Source organism: Protopterus annectens, chromosome 11.part0 (genome assembly GCF_019279795.1).
Source record: "Protopterus annectens isolate FY-2018-M chromosome 11.part0, PAN1.0, whole genome shotgun sequence".
In the NCBI taxonomy this organism is placed as follows: Eukaryota; Metazoa; Chordata; order Ceratodontiformes; family Protopteridae; genus Protopterus; species Protopterus annectens.
Genome location: NC_056745.1, coordinates 330,040,640 through 330,066,674, shown reverse-complemented (window position 1 = coordinate 330,066,674; position 26,035 = coordinate 330,040,640). Strand labels below are relative to the sequence as shown.

Below are 26,035 nucleotides of genomic sequence, written 5' to 3'. Positions count from 1 at the left end.
ATTGTGATGAGCCACAAGAGTGTCATATACTAGTGCTCCTTTTGGAGAGGTAGAAGCTTGTTGAAAATGATAGTAAGAAGAAGAAACCTCCTTGACTGCTGATGCCTTTTCTGAAGATGATGGTTGAACAAGGGAACTAGGTTGAGATGTAACAGTACCACACAGACTAGTTGACTGTCCAGTGGACAGTTGTCCAAAATGCAGGGGCTTGAGAAACAGCAGAATCTTGTACAGGAGCTACCCATACTAATACATATGGGGTTTTGGGGTTCATTAGATACTGAATGATTATCATCCTCTTTAGCAGTCTTTGCTTTTTGGCCATCCCCAGTTTCTTCCAAACCTGCCAAGGCAAGATAAAGGGATCCCTTTTTGCAGGTTTGCGCTGCCTTCTTGTCCTTCTCTGCCTGTTGTGGCAACTTCTTATTAGCACTCTATAATCCCCTTAATGCTGACTCATTTTCCCTTTCAAGACCTTCAGCATACCAAGAATAAAATACTGCCATTTGTTCCCCACTTACTTTGTTTTTCTTTTCTTTGCTTCCAAAATATCCTTCAATTTCACTAATTTATCCTTCTAAGTTTCATTTAATGGAAATAACTTCACCAGGGGCAATTTTTAGTAAGCTGAAACGACTCATTCAAGTACCTACAACTTTCTTTTCCATAATTGTGTTATGTAAAATATGCAGCTGTTCCCTTTACAGGGATTTGATCCTGCGCTTAACTTTGTTCCCATTTTCTCTATTAAGAGTTACATTGTAGAAGAAAATGACTACATCAGTTCACACACCATTCAAGGAGGGAAGGGTAGGGATTGGGTCATGCAGTGACAGAGGAAAGGTTTCAATCAGCCTTTTTCCCAGCACCACTTTGCTTTTATCCTGTCATGAGATCAAAATTTACAGCTCCACCATTACGATTGGTGTAATGATGAATGTTGTTAGTGCATATGCTCCACAAGTTGGGTGTGCAGTGGATGAGAAAGAAAAATTTGGAGTGAATTGGATGAAGTGGTGATGACTGTACCCAAGGGTGAGAGAGTGGTGATTTGGAGCAGATTTCAATGGGCATGTTGGTGAAGGGAACAGAGGGGATGAGGAAGTGATGGGTAGGTATGGTGTTAAACAAAGGAATGTAGGAGGTCAGATGGTAGTGGATTTTGTGAAAAGGGTGGACATGGCTGTGGTGAATACGTATTTTAACAAGAGGGAGGAGCATAGGGTGACATACACGAGTGGAGGAAGATGCACACAGGTGGATTATATCTTATGTAGGAGGGCCAGTTTGAAGGAGATTCGAGACTGTAAAGTGGTGACTGGAGAAAGTGTAGTTAGGCAGCATAGGATGGTGGTTTGTAGGATGACATTGGTGATTAAGAGGAGGAGGAGGAGTGTGAGGGCAGCACCAAGGATCAAATGGTGGAAATTGAAAAAGGGTAATTGTGCGGTGGAGTTCAGGGATGAGTTAAGACAGGCACTGGGTGGCAGTGAAGAGTTACCAAATAGCTGGGTAACTACAGCAGAGCTAGTAAGGGAGACGGCTAGAAAGGTGCTTGGTATCGCATCTGGACAGAGGAAAGACGACAAGGAGACATGGTGGTGCAATAAGGAAGTACAGGAGAGTATACAGAGAAAGAGGATGGCAAAGAAGAAGTGGGATTGTCAGAGAGATGAAAGTAGACGGGTATAAGGAGATGAGGTGCATGGCAAAGAGAGAGGTGGCGAAGGCTAAGGATAAGGCATATGAAGAGTTGTATGAAAGGTTGGACACTAAGGAGGGCGAAAAGGACCTGTACTGATTGGCAAGACAGAGGGACCGAGCTAGGAAAGATGTGCAGCAGGTAAAAGTGATAAAGGATAATGAGGGAAACATACTCACAAGCGAGGAGAGTGTGCTGAGGAGATGGAAAGAGTACTTTGAGGGGTTGATGAATGAAGAGAATGAGAAGGAGAGAAGGTTGGATGATGTTGGGATAGTGAATCATGAAGTACAATGGATTAGCAAGGAGGAAGTAAGGATAAATATGAAGAGAATGAAGAATGGAAAGGCTGTTGGCCCAGATGACATACCTGTGGAAGCATGGAGGTGTTTAGGTGAAATGGCAGTGGAGTTTTTAACCAGATTGTTTAATGAAATCTTGGAAAGTGAGAGGATGCCTGAGGAATGGAGAAAGTGTTTTGGTACCGATTTTTAAGAATAAGGGTGATGTGCAGAGCTGTAGTAACTACAGAGGTATTAAATTGGTCAGTCACAGCATGAAGTTGTGGGAAAAAGTAGTGGAAGCAAGGTTAAGAAGGGACGTGATGATTAGTGATCAGCAGTATGGTTTCATGGTGGGAAAGAGCACTACAGATGCGATGTTTGCTCTGAGAGTGTTGATGGAAAAGTACAGAGAATGTCAGGAAGAGTTGCATTGTGTTTTTGTAAACTTAGAGAAAGCATACGACAGGGTACCTAGAGAGGAGTTGTGGTATTGTATGAGGAAGTCAGGAGTGTCAGAGAAGTATGTAAGAGTGGTACAAGATATGTACGAGGGTAGTGTGACAGCGGTGAGGTCTGCAGTGGGAGTGACGGATGCATTTAAGGTGGAGGTGGGGTTACATCAAGAATCAGCTCTGAGCCCTTTATTTGCAATGGTGATGGACAGGCCGACAGACGAGATCAGACAGGAGTCCCCATGGACTATGATGTTTGCAGATGACATTGTGATCTGTAGTGAGAGTAGGGAACAGGTGGAGGAGACCGTAGAGAGCTGGAGATATGCTCTAGAGAGAAGAGGAATGAAGGTCAGCAGGAATAAGAATGTATGTGTGTGAATGAGAGGGAGGATAGAGGAATGGTGAGGATGCAAAAAGTAGAGGTGGCGAAGGTGGATGAGTTTAAATACTAGGGGTCAATAGTTCAGAGTAACGGTGAGTGTGGAAGAGAGGTGAAGAAGAGAGTACAGGCAGGATGGAGTGGGTGGAGAAAAGTGTCAGGAGTGATTTGTGACAGACGAGTACCTGTAACAGTGAAAGGGATGGTCTATAAGAGGATAGTGAAACCAGCTATGTTATATGGGTTGGAGAACAGTGGCACTGACAAAAAGGCAGGAGTTTGAGCTGGATGTGGCAGAATTAAAGATGTTAAGATTTGCACTGGGTGTGATGAGGGTGGACAGGATTAGGAATAAGTATATTAGAGGGTCAGCCCAGGTTGGAAGATTTGGAGACAAAGCCAGAGAGGCACGATTACGTTGGTTTGGACATGTGCTGAGGAGGGATGCTGTGTATATTGGGAAAAAGATGCTAAGGATGAAGCTACCAGGTAACAGGAAAAGAGGAAGGCCTAAGATAAGGTTTATGGATGTGGTGAGAGAGGACATACAGGTGGTTGGTGTGACAGAGCAAGATGCAGAGGACAGGAAGAAATGGAAACCAGAGATATACTGTGGCGACCCCTAACGGGAACAGCCGAAAGAAGATGATGACCATTACGATTGGGATTATGGGGCAGATAGGTATGGTGTCAAGAACTGGCCACTCTTTCAGACCCTCTGAAGGTACTTTCATACAGTCTCACCTATGTCACTATGTGCTATGAGCTCATAAACTTGAATTAGCAGCACACACACCTATGTCCCAGCATGCTGTAAGCTCTTGAACTTGATTTATCATCACACACACACACACCTATGTCCCATCATGCTATAGGCTCTTTAACTTGATTTAACAACACACACACATATGTCCCAACATGCTATAAGCTCATGAACTTGATTTAACTTTAACTTTTCTCTCTCTTTTTACTCGTATATTAAACAATGCAAAATACCTCTCATACGTCTTACCCAGGGTTGCCAGATTTAAACTGGCCGGTTAGGGACTAAAAAAAAAAAAAAAAGGTCTTCCACGTCTTTAATGCGGAACATCAGAGTTCCGCATTAAACAGAAGTAGCTCTGCGTGTTTCTTTTTTATTTGATTGGCCCGGGGCAATCAACAATAAATAAACACAGAGCTACTTCTGTTTAATGCGAAACATCGCAGTTCTGCATTAGACAGAAGTAGCTCTGTTTTGCGATGTTTTGATTGGCCCATATACCGGTATACGGGCCAATCAAAAATCGCTAAACATGGAGCTACTTCTTTTTAATGCAGAACATCGCAGTTCCGCATTAAACAGAAGTAGCTCTGTTTTGCGATGTTTTGATTGGCTCGTATACCGGTATGCAGGCCAATCAAAAATCGCTAAACACGGAGCTACTTCTGTTTAATGCGGAACATTGCAGTTCCGCATTAAACAGAAGTAGCTCTGTTTTGTGATGTTTTGATTGGCCCGTATACGGGCCAATCAAAAATCGCTAAACACGGAGCTTCTTGTGTTTAAGGCGGAACTTCCGCATTAAACACAAGAAGCTCCGTGTTCGATGATTGGCCCGTATGCGTATCGGCCAATCAAAAAAAAAAAAACGGAGGCTGCCCGGGATTTAAACCGGCAGTGCGGGACTCGGGATGAGGCTGCTGATCTCGGGACAGTCCCGCCCAAATAGGGACGTCTGGCAACCCTGGTCTTACCCTTTTAATCTTGAGTACTGGCCTTGACACAAAGCACCTTCTTGTGTTAATTTCCCTTTTTGGTTATATGCACATACCCATTAATAAACTTTTTTTTCCTTATTTCCTGTGGGGTCCTCCCACTATTACTTTACATATACCTAACAAGCAAACTCAGTCATTTAACAAAACTGTTATTGACTGATTCCAATCTTTTAACTACAGTTGTCTAAGAAAGAAAAAAACATTTTACACAAATCCATTTTCCTCATTTAGTGTAGCAGCAGTTTGTACAGCCTGAATAGTTGGGTATTTGAATCTCTGACTGTCCCATACAAAACAGTATGGAATTCGCAGAAGAACTTTCTGTGCTGGGCCCTTGTAATTTATTCCACATTGCCCTGCAGCAATACCAAAGTTCAGAATCCGAGACACGGTACCAAAATGTTAAAATTTCACAAATAAATAACAAAGAATTTTACCTTTTAGTATTGAGTCAATAATAATGCTTTAGGATGTACAAAGTACTGGTTTATTTCATAAACAGTGCTGGGAGACTGCTACTCAAATTTCCAGATCAGTCTCCAAGAACAAAGGAAAAAATACTACATGCATACCTTTTATCAATTTCACGCATACAGAACTTTGACTTTGCATTACTTTCAACGAATCAATGCTTTTAAAAATATCATCATCTCTCATGATTCTCTCTTAGAGATTCTCATGAACACTTCGCAAGTATGCATTTTAAAATAGACCACCTGGTCTAAATTGTATTATCTTTCAACCTTGTAACATTCAGTACCAGTGCACACTAGTGTACAGACATCTTGCAACAGACCTCCCAACTGTTCCGAATTACTCTGTTTTTCTGAGTTTTGGGGTCCAAATGAAGGGGTGCCACGATTCCCGAGTGGCACCCCTTCATTTCTGATTTTTCTTTTCTTTTTTTTTAATGTTCGCGCTGTCAGAGCTGACGTCATCACGTGCGCGATGATGTCAGTACCGTTAGGCTACCAGCCAGTCGGAATTGAGCTCAAGGAGCTTGCATCATCATTTCCGGCTGGCGGTAAGTTAACGGCGGGAATGAGGAACAGAAGAGGCAGTCAGCGACTCAGCGAGCCCTGAAGGGGCCGGGATTAATGGCGGCTGGGGGATGCAACGAAAACGGAGCAGTCAGCGACTTAGCGAGCCCTGAAGGGGCCGGAATGTGGAATGGGGAACAGAAGAGGCGGGGATACAGTCAGCGACTCCTGAAGGGACCGGGATTAATGGCGGCTGGGGGATACAGCGAAAGCAATCCCTGAAGGGGCCGGGAGATACAGCGAGTGAGGATGGAATAGAAGAGGCCGAGCACTACTCAGGGTAAGAGAGGTGTGTGTGCGTGTGTGTGTGTGGGGCAGAAGGATGAGAGGCTTTAACTCCACGTGAAAGAATGCGTCAAAAGTGCATACATTCTATCAGGGCTGACTGACTGGGTGTTGACAGATGCAGTGGTGAACTCATTGCTTCCAAACGAGCTCTAGAAAGTTACCTTCTAACATTCCATCACTGATTACTAAGTCTTTGATGATTCAAATTATAAACCCAGGATAAATGCAAGTGTTATTATTTATAGAAGCGTACTTATTAACTATAAAAGTATAAATGGCAGAACAGTTCTGGGCAAACTTGTTGCCATAATGGTATTATTCAATTACACTCAAATGCTTGAATACAATAAACAAATTAGTGTTAATTTTTGTAATTTTTATGAACAACTTAAATACATCAGTAAATGTTCAAGTTATGTAGAAACTGTAACCAGCATTTTTGTTCATCCTGTTTTTAGGTTTCATATGAGGCCTGGCAGTTTCGTACAAGTTCATGTTACTTGGTTATTGAAATACTTAGAGAAGTATGAAAAAAGTATGTCACTTATGAAAATTAACATCACTTAATATCTGTTTAGATATTTCAGACATGGTCAAGTATTAGTGGGAGTTTTGTTACCTGTCAAGAAAGCTTTAAAGTAATGCATTTCAATAGTCTGTATTTAGGATGGTTCTGCAGATATTAAAGAAAACATAAATGCATGAAAGTTTACAGCTAGAGGCATCACTAGACTGATCTTATAGAAACACTAGAAGGCATCTTATAGAAACACTAGAAGGCATTAGTAGGATTTAGAAAATGTGCTGCTGAACTTTAATAGATACCCTATGAAACAATTTGTATTCCCCTATTATTGTTTTTGTGCTAACAGTTCATAGGTATGGTGAGTGAGAAGTGAGAACTGAATTTGTATTCCCCCATTATTGGCTTTGTTGTTTGTCCATGTTTTTTGTGTTGCGGTTAAGAGCTATGTTGAGAAGTGAGAAATGAATTCACTAAATGATGGCTATTAAGTTTCAGTCTTCCTATTTTTCAGGCAGCTGCTGATGTGGGATAGTGGTATGTTCTGAATGTAGTGCATAGAGTCCTGGGTTCAAAACCTGCCAGTGAAATGCATGATGGTAGCACAACATTTTATTCTAGCAACTTTACAAAATTATACAAGCAATGTTTAAAGTGTGTCCCTGGTTTTTGACCTTTTGTCCCCCCTCCCTCCCAAAAAAAAAATGAAATTGAAAATAAGTGCGAAACGCTGTGCAAGATGCCTATGGCTTACACTACTGTCATTCTATTTATAGTGTGTGTGTGGAAGCAGACTTTTATGATGGAAAAATTCTGAATTGAGCAGTTTTGTCATTATTGGTTCATGTGTTTTGTTTCATTGCCTACAGTATAGATTACTGGTAAAATGTTCAAACAAATTTAAAATGCGCTCTAACATGTGTGTTGTAATATACAAAGAATATAATTTAATAAAGTCAGGAAGGTGTATAAAGAAAAGAACACATGTATGTTATCTTGTTTTGTGTGCAAGGGGCCAATGATTTGAAAACAGCCCAAAGGTAATCTTTATCCACCACTGGCCAGATGGATTTCAGTGTTGTTTCAATGAATGTGAGTTTCAAGGGCAAAGTTTAATGTCAAGCCTATTTTCATTGAGACAGTATGATTTTGTTTACCAGATGATGTATTTTAGTGTTTCTGCATTGTTGTGCTGTAAAATGTAAAAATAAAATTCAAATCATTGTAGAAGTAAAGCAGTATTCCTACATTAGTGTTTATGGTAAATGGGGCAAAATAGCCAGGTAACAGGACACTGGAATGGCTGCAGGGGGACACTGGTCTGGTGCCATGTTTTGGTTCATAGGTTCATACTAGGCAATATCTGCCCTGGGGCATTTATAAGCCTAGCCCGATTGTGTTTGGCGTATGCCACCCCTTGATTTGAGTATACTGTGCCCTTTTTAAAGTTTAGATGTTAAGTTGTCTATCTCGCCTTCATTCTTGCTGGATGGGTTCGGAGCCGACCTCGGCTCCGACTCGGCCACTCTAAAGCTCGAGAGTTGGTTCCACCGGCTCGAGGCTCCCCTTATATCCCACAATGCTAGGCGAGAGTTACCTCAGATCTCGTTTGCCGCTACAGCTTCGAGGTTGGTTATTCTACCGGTTCCTGGTAAGTTTTAACTTTTTCTATAAAAGTTACTCTTGTTTCCCCTTTTTTAGTTTAATTATTCCTAAGTTAGTGTAGTTTATTAAACTCTATCCCCGAACCTATTTTCTTCCCGTTTCTTGTCAAAAGAACTTTTAGTTCTTCCCTTGGGCCTTAGGCCTTCCCTTCCCTAGGGAGTGTTTGTGTAGTGTACTACTGCTTATTGTACTTATTTTTAGTATACTTTTACTATAATTGTGTTTTTGACAGGGTATAACTGGTGTGTTTGAGTGTGTGTTTGTGTTCACCAGTTAGGCTATGTCTAAAGAAGCAAAGGTCTCGGATTCAAGAAGTGTGATGCGTGCTGTCAGAAAATGTCTCTGACAGGCGCTCACACTTCTTGTGTCTATGTCTGGGGCCTTTGCACCTGCAGGACTCCTGTGCCGTCTGCCATGGCTTCAGCCCCAGGGTCCTGCAGGAAAGAAAAAACAAGCTCATTTTGAGAGGCTTGTTGAAGCCTGAGGATTCCCTGTCTGTCTCAACAGGAAGCCCTCCAAGGCATCGAGGTCTTCGCCTCCGGCTTCTGAGCCGAGACCTCAGGTTGTTCAACCTTTGCCTTTATCGGCTCCGGCTGGAGCCGATAAGACTCAGTCCACAGTTTCTGTGGCTCCTCGGCTCCGGCGGAGCCGAGGTTATCGAGTACCCGTGTCGGCTCCGACAAGATCTTGAGCCGACAACCAGAAAGAGGTCTAGGTCACCTTCTCTTGGCTCCGTTCATTCGGCTCCAGGTTCTCCCCTGCTGTCTGAACGGGCCAAAGGTCTCATTCCTCTAGGTCATCGAGGTTGTCTGATCATGACCTTCAGAGGGTGGTGAGTCGACTACTCAAGTCTGAGGCACTAGCCCAGATGCTTCAGAGCCCGACTCATCAGTCGGTGCCTGTCCCGGTCCATCAACTCCTTCCTCCTTGACTCTCTTGAGCTCGGGCGGGTCTTGTCGGAACCGAGACTGTGGTCACCTCGGGCGAGACAATTGTCTTCGGCTCCGTCGTCGGCTCCGTTTTCTTCCATGGAGGAATCTCGGCGCCGGAATTCCCTCGTCGGGTCCGAGGGGTGAGTGGCATCGGACCCTTGTCCGACCCCCTCTCCCTCTCGGTGCTTGGCGCTGGTGAGTTCGGCTCCGACATCGACCTCGGAGCCATCACTGTCGGTGCCGAGGGGTCTTTAGCTCCTCGGGCGGGGACCTCTGGCTCTGCCTGACAGGGGTGCTTTCGAGGTCATGCGGAGTGTGTTAGAGCCTGGCTCTACTCCACAGTCGGCTCCGTCAGCCCCTCCCTCTATGCTGCCTCAGGGTAAGTCGACTCACTCCCTCATCCCGGACCGCAGAGAGCCAACTCCTCAGGAGCCCCTGTGGGGATTTCATCCTCTTCGAGGCCTCTCCTGATTTGGCAGAAGAGCCCCTCGGAAGAGGAAGTGCAAGAGGAAGCACATTGACTCACCTGAGTCTATCACGTCCGACACAGATCTGGATGATTCTGAGGGTTCCCCGTTCCCCTTCTGAAGATGTCTCTTTGCAGACATTCTGGAGATCCTTAAACAGAGGGGAAATTGGCCAGCCCTCAACCCTTCGGAGGTCGAATCTGTGTATCTTGAGGCGTTTGGCTCTCGTCCTTCCACCTCCTGGGTGTCCCCCCGTTTCGACCCCCTCATGCAGGTGGTTGCTAAAAGGCATGGGCGGCTCCTGATTCAGTGGACCCCACTCCCAGGAGACCCTACAAATTCATCACAGCTCCAACAGACAAGGAATTTTTAACAAAAGGAGTCTCTGTGGATGCTATGGTGGTAGCTGCCGCCACAAAGAAGGAACTGGCTGATCCTTCAGTGCCTGTCCATCCACCTAACAAGGAATCTAGGTCCATGGATAGGTGCGGAAGCGGATGTTCTCCTCAGCGACATTTACTATGCGTCGCTGAATTACCTGTGCCATTTCACTCGTCTTCAAAGGGACTTGATCAAAGCGAGTGAAATGTAAGAACCCTACAGCTGCGGGTTTCCAAGAAAAATGAACACGCAGCTGGCTATCCTTAATTCTATTTCCAACTCCTCCATCGCCTCCTCTCTTATGCGGCCGATGGAGCGAGCAGAGCCGCTGGAACAGGGGTAGCCTTACGTAGGCACGCCTGGATGCGGCTATGCAATTAGCGGAACCTTTCAAGGCGTCTTTCACAAACTCCTTTTGATGGATCATCCCTTTTGGTCCACAAGTGAAAGAAACCCTGACTAGGTGCGAGACGGATGGCAAGACCCTTTCTGCCGTCGGAGTCCGTTTTCCACTCCTTCTAGGCCTTACCCCAAAGGCCAGAAGGGGAAAGATGTGGTTCCGTAAACAATCTCAAGGGACTTCGCCTGGCGACAGAGTCGGTTCCCGCCAGAGGCAGAGGGGAACAACAATGGTAGGCGTCGCCCTAGAGGCAGAGGGGTCCGCAGAACCAGGGCAATCGAGAAGCGTCTTCCGATAAGCCCTTTCAGCATCCCTGAGGTGTTGCCCGACTGCCCATCTTCGGAGGCAGTCGGGGGAAGATTGTCACTGTACCCAGAAGCCTGGCTATCCTTGACACAAGACAAATGGGTACAGTCCATCATTTCCGAAGGTTATTCTATTCCCTTTCTTCGTTCTCCAAGTCAGTCAAAAATCCCTTCCAGATGTTCCACCGCTCAAAGGGATATAGCAGCTTTGGAAATTTCAAAACTGCTTGCAAAAGAGCTATTCAGCCAGTGCCAGCAGACCAACTAGGATCCGGAATCTACTCAAGGTTCTTTTAGTTCCAAAGAAAACAGGGGACTGGAGACCAATTTTGGATCTCAGTATCTTGAACAGATCGGTCAAGAAAACAAGATTTCGGATGGTCACGCTGCAATCCATTCTTCCCTGTTGGGAAAAGGAAACTGGATGTGCTCTATAGACCTTCAGGGCGCGTACTATCACATAAAATGAACAGGCGCTCCAGAAGATTCCTCCGCTTCAGGCTGGGAACCAGTCATTTTCAATTCAGGGCCCTGCCCTTTGGTCTCACCACTGCCCCGGTGTTTACCAAATGCATGGCAGTGGTAGCTTCTCACCTGAGGCGACAAGGATTCCAGGTGTTTCCATATTTGGACGACTGGCTCCTCACAGCTCCCACCAAGCATCTCCTTCTGATGGCCAGAGATTACACTTTTCGCGTCTGTCAAAACTGGGTATCTCAGTAAATTGCGAAAAGTCTGTTTTGTCGCCTTGTCGTACTATTACCTACATAGGCAAAATTAGATACTGTAAACATGTCTGCAACACTAACGAACCAAAGGATATCAGACATTCAAAATTGGTATCACTACTTCTCAACAACAACAGAACCAAAGCCAGGTTAGTTCTAAAGGTGTTGGGAATCATGGCAGCCATACCCTCCTTCCATTGGCCAGATACCACATGCGGATCCTTCAGTGGATGCTCTTTTCTCAATGGTCATACCAGGAACTTCCAATGTCTCACACCATTATGATCACGCAAGCGTGCAAAAAGCATCTCATGTGGTGGATGTCTTCCCCCCAGCTCCTGTTGGGGAGACCTTTTGTTCCACCTCCTCCGGTTGCTACTCTGACAGCGGATGCCTCCCTGATCGGGTGGGGGCATTATCAGGGCAGGACATTCCAGGGCACATGGCAACCAAGCGAATGCCGCTTGCACATAAATGTTCTGGAGGGGAGAGCAGTGCTTTTAGCGTTGCAAGCCCGTCAACACTCTCTTCCCTTGGGAGCGATTGCAATCCAGACAGACAATATGTCTGTAGTGTGGTACATCAACAAACAAGGTGGAACCAGATCATACCCCTGTGTCGAGAAGCACTCAGGCTGTGGCAATGGGCGATTTCTTCTCAGCGTTTTCTGATAGCAACGCACATCCCGGGAAGTCCAATCACATTGCGGACAAGTTGAGCAGAGCTATTCTCATGCCTCACGAGTGGTCTCTGAAAGACTCTGTAGTGAGAGAGATTTTTCTCAAGTGGGGTCAGCCTTGCTGCGATCTTCTTGCTACTCCCCAAAACAGCAAGTGCAGAGAATACTTCACTCTATTCCCTTTACCAGGCCAACCCAGCAGGGACGCTAGTCCAAGTTTGGCCCGGGACTTCTGTATGCATTTCCTCCTTTCCCACTGATCTCTCAAGTAATACAGAAAGCTATCGCTCAGAAGGCCTCATTGATCCTCATTGCTCCTTACTGGCCTCGACAAGTGTGGTTCCCCTTTCTGCATCGATTTCTTTTGGAGCGACCGTGGAATCTGGACCTAGTTCCAGATCTTTTGATCCATCAGTCGGGTCAGTTTCATCGCTCCCTCCCTCTCTGAACCTCACTGCTTGGTTCCTCCACTTCCAACCGTAGCCAGGCTTCCTCAATTATCTCACTCTGTTAGAGATATTTTGATAGCTTCCCATAAATCTTCCACTCGAAGATTTATTTGAGTAAGTGGAAGCGATTTTCATATTGGGCACAAGGAAAGGACATAGATCCTTTCACCGCTTCCATCCAACTAGTCCTCGATTTTCTTGCTGAACTCTTCCATGCAGGTTCATCTCCATCTACTCTTAAGGTTCAATTGGCAGCTATTTCTAATTTCCATGTGGGTATTTCTGAATCCGCCCTAATGTCCCACAAACTCTGCAAAGCCTTTTTGAAAGGAGTTTTTCTGCTCAGACCTCCTGTAAGAAATCCTCCTTCTCCTTGGGACCTAAATTTAGTTCTTGCTTCTTTGATTCTTTCCCCTTTCGAACCTGCAGCTTCATGTTCCTTAAAGTTATTATCATGGAAAACTCTCTTTCTGGTGGCTATCACATCAGCTAGAAGAATTTCAGAACTTCAAGCACTCAGTTGTCGTTCTCCTTACCTTGTGTTCCATAAGGACAGAGTTTCCTTACGAACTAACCCGTCCTTTTTGCCTAAGGTGGTTTCAACATCAAATCTAAACCAGTGCATTGACCTCCCTGTCTTTTTCCCGGAGTATTCAAATAGGTCTGAACAAAAATTACACTGTCTGGATGTTCATCGTCAATTAAGGTACTACTTGGACAGGACGAAACAATTCAGAAAATCTGATCAACTGTTTGTCTCCTATGCGGAAAGCAGAAAGGGACTTCCAGTTTCAAAGGTATCTTTATCCAGATGGCTAACATCTCTGATTACCCTTGTTTATGAGATTAGACACCAAAAACTGCCTAATAAGCCTAAAGCACATTCCACCAGAGCTTTGGCTACTTCTCTAGCCTTTCAAGACAGACTGCCTATTGACACCATCTGTGCAGCGGCTACTTGGGCTACTCCTCACACTTTTATTTCCCATTATAAGTTGGATTTAGCTTCTAGGCATAGAGCTAATTTTGGTTCCACTGTTCTCAGGAGTCTGTTCCGTTAGGCCACCGGGACAAGGTGCTAGGGGCGGTCCCATCCAGCAAGAATGAAGGCGAGATAGACAACTTAACATATAGAAGTTATGTTCTTACCATAACGTTCCATGTTAGTTGTCTTCTTCTCGCTTCTTCTTGGCCCCACCCTCCTTCCCCTGGCCTGGACAGACCTAGAGGAGTTGTGATCGTGACCTCTCTTTCTACCACCTCTTTCTTAGCTATATGCTATTATGCATATTTCTTGTTTCAGGATGTAGGTCACCCTTCTTCTCCCTGTTGTTAGAGGTGGTCTCTGTTATAGTTATTCTGTTTTATACTGTTACTATCTTAAGCTGGGGTTAGCTTACAAACGAGATCTGAGGTAACTCTCGCCTAGCATTGTGGGATATAAGGGGAGCCTCGAGCCGGTGGAACCAACTCTCGAGCTTTAGAGTGGCGAGTCGGGCCGAGGTCGGCTCCGAACCCATCCAGCAAGAAGAAGGCGAGAAGAAGACAACTAACATGGAACGTTATGGTAAGAACATAACTTCTATTTTACTGTGCCTCTGTCTAATAGTGACACGGAAGTAATCCCCGGGACAAACCTACGATCCCCCATCTACTCATCAAGATTCTTCTTGAAGAGAGTCAGTGAGGTGCTATGCCTAACATGAATTGGAATTCTATTCCAGAGCGAAGGGAGCCTCTGGGTTATGAATCTGTCCCTCCAGCATGTTCTATTTATTTCTGTGCTGAGGTTCAAGTCCCTCGAGCACGTGGCTCTAAGGGATTTAGATTTACTGAGGTGGAGCATGTCCATTAATTCTGGGTTGGACATAGCTTTATATGTCAGGCATAGATCGCCTCAAAGTAGGCGGTATGCAACTGAGTAGAGCTGGAGTTTTTTTAACTGAGCAGCATATGGCATCTGTTTGAGTCCCTTTTGGGGTCTTTCTAATTGCTGCAGGTGTCGGGTAAGGTACATCCCAAAGGGGGCATTGTATTCTATGACGGGCCTGATGAGGGATGAATAAAGGGGCACGATTACCTCTCTTGATCTAGATGTGAATCCTTTCATGATGAGGTGAGCTATGTAGAAGGTCTTTCTAACCACTTTGGCAATGTGGTTGTCAAAGGAGAGATTGCTATCAACTTGGGTCCCCAGATCCCTAATTACTTTCTCTGTACTTAATGGGTTACCACCTATGTGGTAATTTGTGGGCACATTATTTTTGCCAAAGGGTATGACTATACACTTTGGCATTTAGCTTTAGACCATGGCTTTGGCACCAGTTATCTGTCTCTGCGAGACCTTTTTGAAGGATGTTTGTGTCAGCTGGAGAGTCGATTATGGCACCCAGTTTGCAGTCATCTGCGAACTTGGTGAGCCATAGTCCTCCCACATTGGCCTGTACCTCAGAAAAGTAAATACCGAACAAGAGAGGTTGCAGGACAGAACCTTGTGGGACGCCACTTGTGACCGGTTTCGAGTCTGACATGGCCCCAGCAACTCTGACTCTGTGGGTTCTGTCTTTGAGCCAGTTTGCGACCCATCTTGTGACATAGGGGTTTATATTTAGGCTGGATAGCTTATCTATGATGCCTGAGTGGGGTATTGTCAAATGCCTTTGCGAGGTCGAGATAGGCTGTGTGGACTACCTTCCCTTCATCTATGGCTTTGGTGACGGTTTCAAAGAAGTCAACCAGGTTCAAAAGGCAGGATCTGCCCTTGACAAAGCCAAACTGGGTATGATCTAGTGTCTGTAGGTCCCCAATGTCTTTGTTTATGAGCTCCATGATGATCCTCTCCATAGCCTTGCAGACTAAGCTAGCCAGTGACTGTTTTGAAGAAGTCGACCAGGTTCAAAAGGCAGGATCTGCCCTTGACTAAGCCAAATTGGGTAGGATCTAGTGTCTGCAGGTCCCCAATGTCTTTGTTTATGAGTTCCATGATGATCCTCTCCATAGCCTTGCATACTAGGCTAGTCAGGCTTATGGGGCGATAGTTTCCAGGGACACAGAGGCGCCGCCTTTGTGGAGTGGGACCACTGTTGCTGTATGCCATTCTTTGGGCACATATCCTGTAGTGAGGCTGAGATTGTACAACAGTTTTACTTGAGGGATTAGTTCTTCTTGGAGTTCATGTAGGACACAACCCGGGACACCATCTGGTCCCATGGAAGCAGTGTTTTTTGTTTTGAAGAGGGCAGCCTTCACCTGAGCATCAGAGATCTTTGGGAGGCTGCACTCTGTCGGGATAGATACTTGCTCTTTTGGAGGGGAGGGGGTGGAGACGTTTGCACTGAACCTGTCTGCCAGGATATTGGCGATGTATGTGGGTTCAGTGTATTTTTTGTCATTTAGAATCAATTCAGAACAAGTCTGGGAGTTGCATCCCAGGTTCCTAACATAACTGAAAAAAGCCTTATGATTGTCTTTAGTGTCATGTGCAATTTTTCTCTCGAAGCTGGCCTTGGAGGATTTTATGAGGGATCGTAATTTTTTGCTGGTACTGATCAGAGATGCCTTCCCTTTTAGGGATTTTGCTCTATCATGTAGTAGCTTCCTCCTTCTGTTGTACAGTTTATTTATGGCTGGGGTCCACCAGACTGGACACCTGCCTTTGGATGATTGGGTATTGATTTTGTTTGGGATAGCATGATCCATGCATTCCTGGAGAGGTCCGTAGAATGCGTTTATATAGGATTCTGCAGTTTGGGCCGTAGTTTCCACTGGCTCTGGGGCCTTGAAAGATTCCACTTCGGTTTTGAGAAGTGTGAAGTTCGCTTTTGAGAAGTTTATCACTGTGGTTTTCTGGGCTGGGGGTGGGGTTGGGATGTGGATATCCAGTGAAATTAATTTATGGTCTGATCTTACCAGTGAGGGATATACTTCTGGTATGGAGCATAGAGTCCCCATGTTGGTAATTATCAGGTCTAGTATGTTTTCACCTCTTGTGGGAGTGGTGACTAGTTGTTCCATAGCATTTGAGTTTATAAATTCCAGGAACCTTTGGGCTAAGGTGCAGGGGCTTGAGTAATGCTCCCAGTCTATGTTTGGGTAGTTGAAGTCGCCCAATATAATGGTGTTTGGAGAGATCTTCATGTTCTCCAATGTTTTCAGGAAAGCCGAGTGGGATTCCTGACTTTGAGAGGGTGGTCTGTAGGATACTATAAACTGAAAAGCAGTCTTGCCCACTGTCAGTTGCACATGAATGGTCTCCGATACTTTGTGCAATGCCACTAACCTGGAGGTGTGGATATCCTTGATAAATATGGAAACTCCCCCTCCTTTTGTGGTTTGGTCTGGGTTTTGGGGTCGAAAAGCATGATATGAGGTATAACCTGGTAGTGCTGGGGTGCTCTCTGGAGCCTTGAACCAGGTTTCTGTCACTGCGCAGATATCGATGTTCTCCATACTGAGGAGAGCTTCAAGTGCATGCATCTTGAGGTTAAGACTTCTGGCGTTTAGCAGCATTACCCATAGTTTCTTGTTCCTTGTGCTGTCTATGGAGGTTGATTTGACTTTTGAGCCTTGCCTAAAAAAGGCACTATGGGGGCGGCAAGAGCCTTTGCCAATATCCGAAAGCCCAGGGGTGACAGGTGCAAGCCGTCCCTAGCGAAGCAACGTGGCTTGTCGAGCATGTCATCCCAGGCTGACAGACACTGGATCCCCTTTGAATGACACCAAAATTTTAGCCAATTGTTAAAATCGATCATTTTGTCTTTATACTGTGGCATCATTCTAGGTGAGGGTAAGATGCTGCTCAAGGTCAGGGTCATACCGGCCTGGGCTACATGATCTGAGAGCTCCTCTATGACTCTTTTCATGTAGTCGAGGGAGGTACGTCTCAGGTCATTCACGCCAGCATGTACAATGACTGAGTCGTATTTGTATTTGCTTTGGAGTGACCTGAGTGTTTGCGTTATGTGGCGGATCCTAGCGCCCGACTGGCAGCTCACTGTGACCTTCTCTTTATTCAGCCTGGTGAGCGGGACGTCAGTGTGTCTGACAATAGAGTCACCTATTGCAAGAGTATGGTGTGTTATTCAGCCTTAAGGGCTGTGACTGCTTGGCACACTGACTTTGTGTGCTATGTGTTGTACGTGTTTTGTTTTGGGGTAGCGTTTGCTTGGATGTCTGCTTTGGAGGTCTCTGTTGCTTAGGTAGATTTATATTTAGAGCCTCCGAGTATGTTTTTGTGTTTTTATGTGTTTGGTTCGCTGTTGTGGTGGGACTATGTGATACTGAAATTGTGTTGTGTGATGTTACCTTCTCCTCCTGACTGGTTACACCAGTTTTGAGATGAGAGAGCTCAGCCTCCAGTTTGGCAATATGGTTGCATCTCTCACATATATTGGAACCTGTTTGGAGGAGAAGAGGGTTGTCCGTGTACATGAGACAGTTGTAACATTGCCTCAATATTCCCAGATTCACCAGCTGGACTGGAGAGGAAACCATTGACTGACCTTTGGACATGCTAGGGTAATATAGGGAACTGAACTAAAACGGACCAATAGGGGACAAGGTGATCGTAGAGAGTATAAGAGTAAGTAGTGCATATGGTTTATTAGTGCTAACTTGTAAAATTACTTATTTGGGCCAGTGAGGGGCCTTAGAATGAAAATAGGGTGTTTACTTTGAGAGATAGAGCAGTTCTAAGGGAAAAAGTGAAGAGCAGACTTCGTGGAGCCAGGAATAGTTTAAACCCAATTAGGCGGCGCTGCCCGATGTTGCGCTATGCGCAAAAACACGCAAAACTGTGCAAAAGAGGGTTTTAAGAGAGGGAGATCAAGGAGTTTTAGGAATTGACCCAAAATGGCCAATAAAACTACAGTTTCAAGGCAGTCACCACTCCCACAGGAGCAGGCAGGCTGCTCAATGTTTATCACTGCCACTGATGAACACAGAGACTTCCCTTTAGCCCAAGCAAACAGTGGCCTCCAAGAAACTTACAAACAGTTCAGAACAGCAAATCTGTAACTGAACTTTTTTAAATCTCAGAAAAGTGGGAAAAAAGCAAGATTTTTTTGTTTTTTTGTTTTTTTTTTAAGGAAAGCAGAGGTTAACAGGTATCAACAAGTTAGAACAGTGCAGTAAATGACCCCACACTTGAGTGCTAGGCCAGAGACAGATAAAATGCAAGTTTTAAGAAAAAAAGAAATGATTTAAAAATAAGTGCAGGCAGGAAATTCAATAATCAGCTCTAGGTTGTGTTCTAAATACAGTTACCAACACAGAAATCAAGTTTAACAAGCCAGAAAATGCTCAAAGGTAGGCGGCAATGCAGAAAAACTTAACAAATAATCTGAAGCAAAATACTTTAAATCTCAAAAGTGGCTCCTTTATTCTCTCAGCGTTTTCTCCTCTTGGTGGGTGCTTCACCAACAGCCAACAGGTCTGAAATGACGCCAAAACCACGAGGCAATCGGGTTTTAAGAGAGGGAGATCAAGGAGTTAGGAATTGACCCAAAATGGCCAATAAAACTGCAGTTTCAAGGCAGTAACCACTCCCACAGGGGCAGGCAGGCTGCTCAATGTTTCACTGCCACTGATGAACACAGAGATTTCCCTTTAGCCCAAGCAAACAATAGCCTCCAAGAAACTTACGAACAGTTCAGAACAGCAAATCCATATCTGAACTTTTTTAAATCTCAGAAAAGTGGGAAAAAAGCAATTTTTTTGTTTTTTTTTTTTAAGGAAAGCAGAGGTTAACAGGTATCAACAAGTTAGAACAGTGCAGTAAATGACCCCACACTTGAGTGCTAGGCCAGAGACAGATAAAATGCAAGTTTTAAGAAAAAAATTTGCGTTCGAAAGTTGGTATCCCACAATTCCATTGGAGTGGGTGGGGTTACATAATTATGTATGCAAATTAGATGTTAATCAGCGTACAGATTTGTACCCATTTTTCATGGGCCTTGTCCAGATTTTTGATGTTTCCAGGTTGAGAGGTATATCTTGCAATGACTCATTCCCCCAGCCTGAGAATGCCAGAGCGTACTATTAATTAATCTGGTTTCCACATATACATGGCATGATCAAGTGTAACATAATGTAACATCCCTTAGCTCCTTCACCACAGTTATCTGTCAGTACACTGTAAAGTGCTAATAAAGAGAATGCAGTTGTAAGGCACTTGAAATATAAGGCTACTAATATGAAAAATATCTCTTGCATAATCATGCGTCTGTATTTCAATTTGTCTTTGATTTAAACATATCATAAACATTTTATTTGACTCATTTGTGAAGAAACTGGACGTTAATATGTATTTAGTGAAGAATAATCATGAGACATAATATTTTTTTGTAACGCATATTAATCCTCCTCCCTGAGAGTGCAAATTTTCGTGAAGATAAAATTTAAGTGCTATGATTTTTAGAATTGGCAGGTTGAGAAGTATGCAATGTATAGCTAAAAGAAGTGGCTAGACTTGGCTTCCACTGAAGACAAGGAAACTTGTACAAGGAAGGGAGTATAAGGGTTGTAGTATTAAGAACAATTTCTTTTGCTGCCACAAAGCCAAGAAAAGTGTATAGCAATATTAAATGAGCTAGTAGAGCAGAATATTTATTTTATTGACACCTGGACTGCAAAATAGGTTGAAGCCTGACATAAGATTAGCCTGAATAAAGTGTCAGTAATTGTAGATTTTTATGTTCTGGTGTTTTGCAGCAACACTTGGCATAACTCAATTAACTCTGTACACTGTTGGTTTTGGGAAACATAAGATTTTGCTGAGTAAGTACAGAGTTATATTATCAGGAGGGGAGGTCTCTGTAAGAACAAATATTTTTTGCCGGTAGTGAGTCTTAGTAGCCATAAAGTGAGAAGCTACCATGACTCGATGAAGAGAGTATAAATTTAATAATTTGGGGAGGTGAAAAAAGGAGTACAGGAGCAAAATGTAGCTAAGTGAGGTGATGTAGAGTAGACTGGGCACAAACCCAAGTCAGTGTACAGATAAAGTAGTCAGTCACTGTGGGTCAGTACATTGCTTCAAAAATGTAATTAGAACATGCTCTGAAATGTTTTAACAATAGAAAGTGATTTTCAGAATAACTTTTGAGCACTTTGAGTACAAGGCTGCCCTTCAACTGAGAAGAGAGAATATAGAGAATTATTTTAGAAAATAAAGCTGGGCAGTCCTAATTCCAGCAGGTTTGTTCATGACCCTATGCCGTTTGAGGTAGGCATCCACAAAGTTATGATGTATAGCTGTTTAGTGAAGTTGAACGGTAGTTTTTTTTTTTTTTTTTTTGGCAAATAAAATACAAAACTACATACAAAGCAAATGGCGTTGGTTAAGTGAATACATTACTAAATGTTAAATTCTGTAAGGAAAACTGATTTGCAGCCTTGTTGAGACCCTTTAGAGGGGTGATCTCCATCCAAGATATTTGTGGTTTGGCAAAAACCTGAATTACATATCATATATTTCTGTTAAGCATTACAATCTGTAGTACCCTAGCAATTTCAGAGTGGTAACTTGGAACATTCAGGTTTAAGTATATGTATATAAACTGCTACTCTCTTCAAGACCACCAACAAAAAACTCTTTAGTGAACTAGACCTGGTCATTACCAACATGGGCAACCGGTATTCCGCATGAGAGGGCAATTCCTCGGTCAGATCCGACCACAAGCTAATCACCCTAGACATCCACATCTCACCACCACCCCCCATTAGGGAAACCACCGTAAAATATTTCTCCAAAGCCAACTTCACGCTTCTTAAAACAGAAGTAGCAAACTTCATGACGCCCACGCAGACAGACAGTAGAGGTACGACTGCTGAATCCTACACAAATTCACTTTATAAGCAGTTGCACGAGTGCATGGATCCTGCAATCCCTAACAGAACCAAGATGCTATCCTCCAAAAAAAAAAGGAAGCCAATCTGGTGGTCCCCTGCCATAAACAAGCTCTACAACAGAAGAAAGAAACTGTTGCAAAAAAAGAGTAAAATCCCATGATTGGAGGAACTCCCTGGTCAGCCTTAGTAAGAAACCGAGATCCCTCTTAATCCTCCAAAGCTAGTTACGAAAACAAAATCGCCACTGATTCTAAAGACATCCATAACGCATTCTATAGCTATGTCAAGAATCTCAATTTCAACACTCAGATCTGCTCTGCGTTACAGCACAATGGCACTAAATATACAGAACCAACTGATATTGCTAACATCCTGGCAGATAGGTTCAGTGCTAACTCTACCCCCTCTCACCCCATAAAGGGCCCATCTCTATACTGGAAGAATGCAAGCATCCTGTAATCACAGCTGCACAGGTAAAAACCACTCTCTCCAAAGCCAAGAACACAGCATCCATGGGACCTGACAACATCCCAGGCTGCGTTCTACATGAACTATAGAACGAACTGGCACCCCACCTAAGTACCATGTTCAATCATAGCCTCACCTCAGGCTTTGTGACCACTGCATGGCGCACAGCTGACGGTTATCCCACTCCACAAAGGGGGAGCCACCACGGACCCCAGGAACTACCGCCCCATTAGCGTGACGAGCCTGGTCTGCAAGGCTATGGAACGTATCATCATGGAACTTATGAACAATGACATTGGTAACCTCTAAACTCTGGACCCCACCCAGTTTGGATTTGTAAAAGGCAGATCATGTCTCCTAAACCTGATAGACTTCTTTGAAGCGGTCACCAGAGTGGTAGATGAGGGTAAGGTGGTTCACACAGCCTATCTAGATCTTGCAAGGCTTTCGTCACCATCCCCCACTCTGGAATTATAGGTAAACTCACTAAACTAGGTATAAATCCCTATGTCACAAGATGGGTTGCCAACTGGCTCACTGACAGAACCCACACTGTGAAAGTAGCAGACTCCAAATCCGACTTCAGACCAGTGGCAAGTGGAGTACCACAGAGTTCAGTCCTGGGTCCTCTCCTGTTTGGTATCTACTTCACAGAAGGTCTTTGGCTAATGAAGTTCGCAGATGACTGCAAACTAGGAGCCATAATCAAAACTCCTAACGATGTGGACATCCTACAAAAGGGCCTCACTGAGACAGATGCCTGGTGTCAAAGCCATGGCCTTAAGCTCAATGCCAAAAAATGCATTGTCATCCCGTTTGATAAAAACTCTCTACCCATGAACTACTACATAGGCGGTAGTCTACTTAACACCAAAAGTGTGATAAGAGACCTTGGGACATAGGTGGACAGTAGTCTCTCCTTTGATAATCACATCGCCACAGTAGTCAGGAAATCCTTCTACATGGCACACCTCATCACAAAAGATTTCTCATCCAGGAAAAAAGAGGTTATTGTTCCCCTCTACTCGTCACTCATTAGACCCATTATAGAGTACAGCGCCTCTTTTGGTATGTACCTCACAAGACATCTACAACAACTGGAAAGGCCGCAGAAATACCTCACAAAGAGGATTACCACCGGCCTCAAACAGATGCCCTATGCAGACAGTCTCAAAAAACTCCAGCTTTACTCCGTCGCATATTGCCTACTCAGAGGCGATCTCTGCCTAACATACAAAGCTTTGTCAAACCCAGAGCTGTTGGACATGCTCCACTTAAAGAAATCCCAGTCCCTCCGAGCTACACGCTCTAGGGACCTAATTCTTGTCACCACAATAAACAGAACGTGCTGGAGGGATAGATTCCTGTCCCAGAGACTTCCCATACTCTGGAACAAACTACCCTATCTCTCTATATCAAACAAAGCTCCTCATTAGCACTCTTCAAGAAAAATCTTGATGACTAGATGGGAGATAGGAAATTCACCCCAGGGATCACTTCTGTGGGTCTGCTCAACAGGGGCACAGGGAAATAATTTTCTTGGGTGGCGACAGCCAGGGTACCTTTTTGGCTAGGCTTATATAGGCCCTAGTGCCAGTAGCCTAATGCCTACCTATGAACAGTTGTTTGCTGAAAATATGCTGGAAGCTTATAGTGTTGCAAACATATTAGACAGAATCTAGACTATAATGCATTCCAGCAGAATTAAAACTTGTAAGCATATGTGGGGAAAAAAACTGTTATTTTATATTTATTGTTAATACGAGAAATATTTTTTTCATTTTCATTTGAAGCATAGCCCTGTGGGATTTATTTTAGCTTGCAGTTGGAAGTCAAAAGTAGTAAAGCAAAGATTTCCTGGCATGGATCCTAAATTCCCATAAATGACAGCTGTATTTAAATATGCTAACTTAACATATTACAGGCTAGTAAAACAGTAGTAACAAACCAAGCATGAAGAATGTGTAGGCAAAACAAATTGGAGAAGTAGGAATGGAATTGCGTTTTCAGTTTCATTACCTGGAGGATTAAGTCACTCAAGCCTATAATGCCATTTTTGAATGCTTCCAGTTCAAATCCAAACCTCCTTATGGCATCCAGAACATTTTTAACTAAGTGACTTCTCATCTAATTATAGGCAGTATTAGAAAGAGCAAGGAGTTATTAACAATTAGTATAAGATGTCCTGCAGTGAAGAAATTACTCTTTTTTGATGCTTGTTCATATTTTCATAAGTGAGAAGACATACATTTTATTGAGATGTATAGTGTGAAACATCATTGTGGGAGACAGGACATTTTGCTGAAAATGCTGGGTTATATCACACTATACTGGAAATACTGATAGTTCATATTTGTGAAAATAAGTAATATTTCCATATGTACTTAATACCAAGTGAGTTACAAAATGTTGCATGACATTAGGTGAAATGAAACCTTAGATGTTGTTGAAGAAAAGTGTTGTTGATATTTGACTGCAAGTTGGACATCTTTAGAGATATCCAGTATTGTTTGCATTGTTACTTATATGGTTTCATATTTATGTAAATATCCCAATAAATATGTAATTGAGGAATTTCTTGTCGTGTGAAAGCGTATGTATGGTTAATAAAAAAGTTCTAACAATGTATGTCTAGATTGTATAGTTTTCAAGATGTGAAAATTTGTGAAAGTTTAGAAAAAATATAGTTTGTGACTTGTGTGCATTATAGTATATTACTGTGTTTATGGAAAAGACTTTGACTGCACTGACTGTTGTCTAAGGTTGCCACCTTTCGTTGTGGCTAAAACCTGAGAAAGGCCACACCTCTCGCATCACCCATAACCCTGCCCATTTCCGCCCCCTCTACCATGCACGTTCCACCCATTTTGTGACATCTTTATAACATCAGCAGATGGGGAACACCCACTTTTCCCATTCCTGATGCCCTCTTTTTGCTGATTTACTAAACTTTTTTGTAAAAAAGCATAGTAAATCTGCTGATAGTTTATTTCTTATTTGAAACCAAATAGTGGAGTTTGTACAGTGTCTTCCAAACTACTGCTGGACAATTAGTTTGATTTCTAGATAGACCAGAAAAAAAAACAGAGAGGTGGCAACTCTACTGTTATTACTGGAAAGAATAAAGAAAAGAATACGTCTTACTGGTAACATTTCTGTCTCTACACCGTAATAGCTTTTATTGCTCACAAAATATTTTTTTTTCTGCTTTTTAAGTTTATTTCTCAGAAAATACTCTAGAATGCAAGATGAGTAAGCTGCTAGAGGTATGACATTCCACACTACTTTGGTGTTAATCTGTTAAAGTTGACATGACATAGACAGGAATCTCAAAAGCTTCTCAGGCTACTTAGCCCTGCCCCTTTACCCATGATGCTGTATGAATCAGGAGCTGTATTCAGATTTCTTTTGCCAAGTTGGTCATAGTCATCAGTTTCAAATTGGATGCCATCTTGTTGAGCTTGTCTCCCTTCAGATAGAATTGTACCTCCTCAGACTCTCTTATGTTTACAGTTAGTCAAACTGATCCAGTGGCACTTTCTCTGTGGTTGTTGAAACTTACTGTGGCCTTAATCTGCTTGGTTTTGAGTATCCAGTTCACATTAGAGTGCTGCAGTGGACCTTTCAAGTTTAATGGAATCAGCTAATTAATCAGGTGGACATCTCATCAGTAGACCCCAAAAATGCTATGGTCATGGCATTGGGTAGATTCACTAGTTTATTCTGTCTTTGGGTACTCTTACAAGCCCGCACACCTAATATAATTACAGTGTATGTATCTGCTGTAGGATGTGGAGGCATTTTCATTGGTCAGTAAAATAAAGGGGTGTTTTGTTTTTTTTCAGGGATTTTTGCCTCTGGAACAGAGCTTGAATATTTATTACTTATTGTGGAGTTTTGGTAATCATTTGCTTTTCCATGATTCTTTAGTGCATGTCTTGGAACAGTGAGACTGTATGAATGGAAATGCTGGCATTTACATTAAGGACATGATTGCAGTGTCTTGGATTATTTTATTTTTGGTGCGTATAATCTCAGAGGGGGTTGGGGTATACGTATATATATTTTATAGTTTGGCAGTCTTCTGGAGCCTGCTTCTGCATTTTGTGTAAGTTGTCATAATATTATAACTCCTTTTCTCCATTTGTTTTTGCTGTCTGAAAGTGGCACCACTGGTCAAGCACTGTATTATACATGTACTGTTTGGGCCCAGCCATCATCAGACACTTGTATTTCTTGTAAGTAAGCCTTTGTCCCCTAAACATCTACAAATCCTTGC

At 43.4% G+C, this 26,035-nt stretch overlaps 1 protein-coding gene across 1 annotated transcript in view; it reads left to right on the top strand.

Annotated features, from left to right (window-relative positions):
* WASHC4 (WASH complex subunit 4) overlaps positions 1-26,035 on the top strand; it is a 1,952,913-nt gene that overhangs the window by 867,524 nt on the left and 1,059,354 nt on the right. The gene's annotated exons all lie outside the window — the stretch shown is intronic.